General features: G+C 47.9%; 1 pseudogene; it reads left to right on the forward strand.

Annotated features, from left to right (window-relative positions):
* Positions 1-422: 422 nt before the first annotated feature.
* Positions 423-717, forward strand: LOC116542986 (annotated as a pseudogene).
* Positions 718-7,938: the final 7,221 nt, after the last annotated feature.

The raw sequence follows: 7,938 nt of genomic DNA on the forward strand, positions 1-7,938 counted from the left end.
TGGCGCATGCTTTAGTCTCAGCTACTCTAGAGGCTGAGATGGGAGAGTCACTTGAACCAGGGGACGGAGGTTGCAGGGAGCTGAAATCGCACCACTGCACTCCGGCCTGAACAACACAGTGAAACTTAAAAAAAAAAAAAAAAAAGGGCTGAGCCCGGTGGCTCAATCTCTACTACAATCCCAGCACTTTAGGAGGCTGAGGCAGGCGAATTACGAGGTCAGGAGTTTAAGACCAGCCTGCCAAAATGGTGAAGGCTCTTGTCTACTAAAAATACAAACAATGAGCTGGGCGTAGCTACTGGGGAGGCTGGGGCACGAGAATCGCTTGAACCCCGGAAGTGGAGGTTGCAGTGAGCAGAGATTGCGCCACCGCACTCCAGCCTGGGAGACAGAGTGAGACATCTCAAAAAAAAAAAAAAGTTCGGAGCCCGGCTCCCACGGCGCCGCTGCTCAGTTGTCTCGCCCAGCCGACCCACGGCCCACGACTCACCAACCCACGAATCGGCCCAGCCCTCGTGCACCATGTCTGGCTCCTCCAGCGTCGCCACTATGAAGAAAGTGGTTCAACAGCTCTGGCTGGAGGCCGGGCTCAACCGCATAAAAGTTTCCCAGGCAGCTGCAGACTTGAAACAATTCTGTCTGCAGAATGCTCAACATGACCTCCCGCTGACTCGGGTATCTTCAAGTACAAATCCCTTCAGACCCCAGAAAGTCTGTTCCTTTTTTTTTTTTTTTTTTCTTTTTTTGAGACAGAATCTTGCTCTGTCGCCAGGCTGGAGTGCAGTGGCGCAATCTCGGCTCACTGCAACCTCCGCCTCCTGGCATCAAGCGATTCTTCCACCTCAGCCTCCCGAGTAGCTGGGATTATAGGCGCGTGCCAAAAGCCCGCTAATTTTTGTATTTTTAGTAGAGACGGGGTTTCACCATGTTGGCCAGGATGATCTCGATCTCTTGACCTCGTGATCCACCCGCCTCGGCCTCCCAAAGTGCTGGGATTACAGGCGTGAGCCACCGCGCCCGGCGAGTCTGTTCCTTTTTATAGTAAAATGAATCTTTTTTTGTTTTTAAGCCTGTAGCACCCGGTGTTTCCAAAAGGTCTCCCATCCAATTACTAACCAGGCCCGACCCTGCTTAGTTTCCGAGATCAGACAACATCAGGCACGTCCAGGGTGTTATGGCCTAGACGAAAATGAATCTTTCAAAAGTTTCCCAAACCACTTCTTATGATACAGTGAACATTCAAGAAAGTTACATTTCAAGCCTGTACAAAAGCTTATCCCTGAAACACGTGTCATAATATACAAACTTCTACTTTTGTCAGTCCTTAACATCTACCTTTCTGAATTTTCATGAATTTGTTTCACAAGGGTAATTGTTTTGCATACACCAGCAGCAGCGTACAATAAAACTTAGTATGGAGAAAGAGAGAGAGAGACGGGGTCTCATTGTGTTGCCCAGGCTTGTCTTGAACTCCTGTGCAAGTGATCCACCTGCATCAGCCTCCCAAAGTGCTGGGATTACAGGCATGAGCCATCACGCTCAGCACACTTCTTGATCAAACATAAATTTCTGGAGCAGGCTGCAAGTATATTTCTCTTTCCCTGAGCCATCTCCAGACAGCTATCTACAGTCCTGCAAAGCTCTGGTCCTGCCACTAGTTTCCTTCCTTAGCTCCTCCTCTTTCTTCAGATCTCAAGCTTCCTCTCTGGCCTCATCTTCCAATTTCAAGGTTCATTATCAGACACCACTCCTTTGTGAAGTGAATTACCTTACCGGGCACAGTGGCTCACGCTTGTAATGCTAGTGCTTTGGGAGGCAGAGCTGGGAGGATCGCTTGAGCCCAAGGAGTTCAAAACCAGCTCGGGGCAACAGAGTGACCTCAGGGCCTTGTATCTGGGCTCTAATCCCTCCCTATCCACCCAACTCTATACACAAACCATTCCTCACTTCTGCATCCTGGAAGATAATTCCACAGTCGCCATCAGACCAGCATTTCTGGGAATGTTCCCAGACAGGTATCAGTCACCTTTTTCTGACTCCTTAGGACAGAGTGGTCTGTGGGCTTACATACTTTTAGCAAGTATTTCGGTGACTTAGGACAAAACTAGTAAATAAATCAGGAACCATAATAAATAAATGGTGGCTGGGCGTGGTGACTCATGCCTGTAATCCAAGCACTTTGGAGGCCAAAATGGGTGGATCACCTGAGGTCGGGAGTTCAAGACCAGCCTGATCAACATGGTGAAACTCTGTTTAAAAAAATAAATAAAAGCCGGGCGCGGTGGCTCAAGCCTGTAATCCCAGCACTGTGGGAGGCCGAGGCGGGTGGATCACAAGGTCAAGAGATCGAGACCATCCTGGTCAACACGGTGAAACCCCGTCTCTACTAAAAATACAAAAAATTAGCTGGGCATGGTGACGCGTGCCTGTAATCCCAGCTACTCAGGAGGCTGAGGCAGGAGAATTGCCTGAACCCAGGAGGCGGAGGTTGCGGTGAGCCGAGATCGCGCCATTGCACTCCAGCCTGGGTAACGAGAGTGAAACTCTGTCTCAAAATAAATAAATAAATAAATAAATAAATAAATAAAAACAAATAAATGGCAGGGGTTTTTTAATAACCTTATGCTGCAGGTGTGGTAGTTCACACCTGCAATCCCAGCACTTTGGGAGGCTGAGGCAGGCAGAGCATTTGAAGTCAGGAGTTTGAGACCAGCCTGTCTAACGTTGTGAAACTAAAAGTACAAAAATACTAAAAATACAAAAATTAGCCTGGCTGGTGGCAAGTGCCTGTAATCTCAGCTACTCAGGAGGCTGGGGCAGGGGAATCACTTGAACCTGGGAGGTAGAGGTTGCAGTGAGCCAAGATCACTCCACTGCACTCCAGCCTGGGTCACAGAGCAAGACTGAGTCTCAAAAAAATAAATAACTAAAAATAAAAACAAAATAACCAGAGGTTGCAGTGAGCTGAGATCGCCCCACCACACTCCTGCCTGAATCACAGAGTGAGATTGCGTCTCAAAAAAATAAATAAATAAAAATAAAAACATAAAATAACCTGATGATGAGTTCGGGTTCCCTTGTGAGGGGCAAGCTGCCTCCAGGCACAGAGCAGATGCTCAAGAGGCCACAGGTTTCACTCCAGTCTCTGGCACCCACAGAGTCTCACCTCCCGGCTTACCTGGAGCAGGGGGAACTCTGTGGCGGTCCTTTATCCATGCAAGCGGCCACACACTAGACTAACTAAACACACCTGGAACGTGCAGCAATGAAGACTCCACCCAGCTAAGACGGGCTTCTACCTGGAAGTGGGAGGGGTAGGGGCAAGAGAAGGTGGGGGAGGCTTCTGGCCTGTAAGCAGTTAAGTGTCCTTGGCCTTGATCCAAGAACTTTAGAGTCTTTTTTGTAATAAGTGAATAGGACAGGTTTGCATTTGCTCATGCAAATAACCAGAGCCCGCCTTATTTAGATGAGTAAAAAGGAACAGAGAAGTTGAGAAACACTAGAGATTTCAACCCAGAGCCTGCAATTGGGCTACCTGCTGAAAGGTATTCCTTACAGAAGATTAACAGTGAGGGTGTCGGCTGGGCTCGGTGGCTCGTGCCTGTAATCCCAGCACTCTGGGAGGCAGAGGCGGGTGGATCACTTGAGTTCAGGAGTTCGAGATCAACCTGGGCAACATGGTGAAACACCTTCTCTACAAAAAATACAAAAATTAGCCATGGGTGGTGGGGCAGGTGCCTGTAGTCCCAGCTACTTTCAGGACCTGAGGTGGAAAAATCGCTTGAGGCCGGGAGGTTGAAACTGCAGTGAGCTGAGATCATTCCACTGCACTCCAGCTAAGCGACAGAGTTGAGACCTTGTCTCGAAAAACAGTGAGAGTGCCCGTATAAAACATTGCCTGGCCCACAGATGCACTCTGATTTTATAAAGAAATGTTTGCAAAATAATGGAAGTCATTTTTTTTTCTTTTATCAGACGGAGTCTGGCTCTGTTGCCCACGCTGGAGTGCAGTGGCGGGATCTTGGCTCACTGCAACCCATGCCTCCCAGGTTCAAGCCATTCTCCTGCCTCAGCCTTCAACATACCTGGGATTACAGGTATGCATCACCACACCTGGCTAATTTTTGTATTTTTAATAGAGATAGGGTTTCACCATGTTGTCCAGGTTGGTCTCGATCTCCTGATCTCAAGTGAACCACCTGTCTCAGCCTCCCAAAGTGCTAGGATTACAGGTGTGAGCCACCGAGCCCTGCCAGAAGTAATTTTTGTCTACTATAAATAAAAAATAATTCTAGGCCGGGCGCGGTGGCTCACGCCTGTAATCCCAGCACTTGGGAGGCTGAGGTGGGCTGATCATGAGGTCAAGAGATCGAGACCATCCTGGCCAACATGGTGAAACCCCGTCTCTACTAAAAATACAAAAAAAATTAGCTGGGCATGGTGGTGCGCACGCCTGTAGTCCCAGCTAATCGGGATGCTGAGGCAGGAGAATTGCTTGAACCCAGGAGGTGGAGGTTGCAGTGAGCCGAGGTCTCGCCACTGCACTCCAGCCTGGCACCTGGTGACGGAGTGAGACTCTGTCTCAAAAAAAAAAAAAAAAGTAATTCTATTTTGCGGGAGTGGGACAGATTCTTGCTCCTCACTCAGGCTAGAGTGCAGTGGAATGATGACAGTTCACTGAACCGTTGACCTCCTAGACTCAAGTGATCCTCCCACCTCAGCCTTCGGAGTAGTTGGGACTACAGGCATATATAGGATTTAAAAAAAGTAATTCTTAAGTGATTTTTAGCAGGGCACGGTGGTTCAGGCCTTTTATCCCAGTGCTTTGGGAAACCGAGGTGGGAGGATCACTTGAGCCCAGGAGTTAGAGGCTGCAGCAAACTGTGATCATACCACTGCACTCCAGCCTGGGTGACAGAGCAAGACCCCAGCTCTAAAACAAACTAAAGTGATTTTTAAATTGAAATATAGACAATAACACCGGGTAATGTCTGCATGGAGATTCATTATTTATACTCTCTACTTTATAGAAGTTTAAAAGTGTTCGTAATAATATTCTTAAAAGATTTAACTGAGAAATAAAAAGGTTTTGTAGGTAAAAACATTGCATGTGTTCAATATATATAGTAAACATATCAATTTATGGCTGGGGGCTCTGGCTCACACCTGTAATCCCAGTAATTTGGGCAGCCTACACAGGCAGATCACTTGAGGTCAGGAGTTTGAGACAAGCCTGGCCAACATGGTGAAACTCCATCTCTATGAAAAATACAAAGAATTAGCTGGGCATGGTGGTGGGCACCTGTAATCCCAGCTATTCGGGAGGCTGAGGCAGGGAGAATTGCTTGAACCCAGAAGGCTGAGGTTGCAGTGAGCAGAGATGACGCACACCAGCCTGGACAGGAGTGAGACTCTGTCTCAAAAACAAAACAAAACAGGAATCTTGATTTCTCCTCAACTCTGAAGCCAGGAAATAGCCCCTCTTCCAGTCTTCTCCACCTCAATCAGTGGAACCTCTGTTCACCTAGTATTTGAAGCAGAAAATTAGAAAAAATCTATGTTTCCCTCATTCTTTTGCTCCCTACCAATCCACAATCAAGTCCTGGTGTCCTGCCCCACACTGTGTCCCCGGGCTCTGACACACCCCTCTCGGGGACACCTGGGAACCCTCGCCTGGTTGGGTGACGCTGGCTGTCCTCCCTCATCCCCCACCCCTCAGAATCCAGTGTTGTCCCCTGGGATGCTATTTTGGGGACTGTGTTTGGCTTCATGTGTGTCCTGTGAAGGCAGAAGACAGATTGACAACACTGGCCCTGGACAGATCCTCAGGAAGCCATGAGTCGGAAGGGGCCGGCAGAGAAGGAGTCATCTGCCCATGAGCCAAAGAGACTGAGGGGCAGCTGTCAGGGGCCTGGCAGCAGGACCCGGCTTCTAGTGGATCAGAACAACTGTAAAGGACTGATAAATTCTGGGAGCATTTCAGTGGAGTGGCAGGGGCAAAGGCCACCGTGGCTCTAGTGGGAGGCAAGAGATAAACACTCATTATAATTCCTAAAGGTAATCAGCCCAGAGCACGTAGTCAAAGCGGAAGAATAGATTATTTGGGTTAATTTACATCTCTGAGGGTAAGTAATCCTTTCTCAATTCTCTCCCTCCCACCTATTAGCTGATTCCATTTGGTTTTGCCTTCATCCTATGGATAAAGGGAATAATCAAATACAGCCGTTTTCCAACCAAAGGGGTTTTAATGCCAAAATGAGTGAGAGTTCTGTCTTAAAAATGAAACTGAGCGCCCAGGCTCGGTGGCTGACGCCTGTAATCCTAGCACTTCGGCAGGCTGAGGTGGGTGGATCGCCTGAGCTCGGGAGTTTAAGACCAGCCTGGGCAACATGGCAAAACCCCGTCTCTCTACTAAAAATACAAAAAATTCGCCGGCCATGGTGGTGTACGCCCATACTCCCAGCTACTCAGGAGGCTGAGGCACAAGAATCCAGGGAGGCAGAGGTTGCAGTGAGCCGAGTTCACGCCACTGCACTCCAGCCTGGGCGACAGAGTGAGACGCTCAAAAAAAAAAAAAAAAAGGAAACTGAATGTTTTCAATCCTCCAAACTATAACAGAGTTTTAATATAGTGTGTTTTAAATGTTTAATATTTTCTGAGACAAGAACACATAAATAAATGAGGACCATCAGAGGACTGCAGAATGCGGAGTTCTGGTTGTCTCTTTGCAATGCACATACTCCCTGTGTGCGCTCAGACCCACCCCCGGGACTTACACTACCAGTTATCTGCAGAGGAGTCCCAAGCCTATATTTCATCAATAGATTACTATTATCTTCCCCTGATTCTAGCTCATCAACCCTGAGCAAGTAATTTATAATCTCCTTGAATGTTATTTTTCTCATCTGAAATGTGAGAACATGGGTGCATATATACTTGATTACATTTACCTCTGGCATTGCTTATTAGCATTAAGAAAAGGAATACATTAGGCCGGGCGCGGTGGCTCACGCCTGTAATTCCAGCACTTTGGGAGGCCGAGGCGGGTGGATCACGAGGTCAAGAGATTGAGACCATCCTGGTCAACACGGTGAAACCCCGTCTCTACTAAAACTACGGAAAATTAGCTGGGCATGGTGGCGCGTGCCTGTAATCCCAGCTACTCAGGAGGTTGAGGCAGGAGAATTGCCTGAACCCAGGAGGCGGAGGTTGCGGTGAGCCGAGATCGCGCCATTGCACTCCAGCCTGGGTAACAAGAGCGAAACTCCGTCTCAAAAAAAAAAAAAAAAAACAAAAAACAAAAAAACGTTAATCTGTAGATCTTTTTTGGAGCCTGAATTAAACAAACTCTAAAACACACAAATTTTGAGACAGCCTGCCGAATTTGAAAGGAGGAAAGGTATTTGATGATACTGAAATCACGTTTAATTTTTAAAGGGTACTTATGATACTACTGGTTTGTTTTTGTTTTTAATTTGAGATGGGGGGGCTCTCAATATATTTCTTAGGCTGGTCTCGAACTCCTGCCTCAAGTGATCCTCCCGTTACTGGACTGGGGTCCTGATCCAGATCCCAAGAGAGGGTTCTTGGATCTTGTGCAAGAAAGAATCCAGGGTGAGTCCACAGAGTAAAGTAAAAGCAAGTTCATTAAGAAAGTAAAGGAGGCCAGGTGCAGTGGCTCATGCCTGTAATGTCAGCAGTTTGGGAGGCTGAGATGGGTGGATCACCTGAGGTCGAGAGTTCCAGACTAGCCTGACCAACACGGAGAAACCTCGTCTCTACTAAAAACACAAAAATTAGCCGGGCATGGGGGCGCATGCCTGTAATTCCAGTTACTCGAGAGGCTGAGGCAGGGGAATTGCTTGAACCCGGGAGGCAGAGGTTGCAGTGAGCCAAGATTCTGCCATTGCACTCCAGCCTGGGCAACAAGAGCAAAAA

Source organism: Sapajus apella, unplaced genomic scaffold (genome assembly GCF_009761245.1).
Source record: "Sapajus apella isolate SASKATOON/1434 unplaced genomic scaffold, GSC_monkey_1.0 scaffold177, whole genome shotgun sequence".
Taxonomy (NCBI): Eukaryota; Metazoa; Chordata; class Mammalia; order Primates; family Cebidae; genus Sapajus; species Sapajus apella.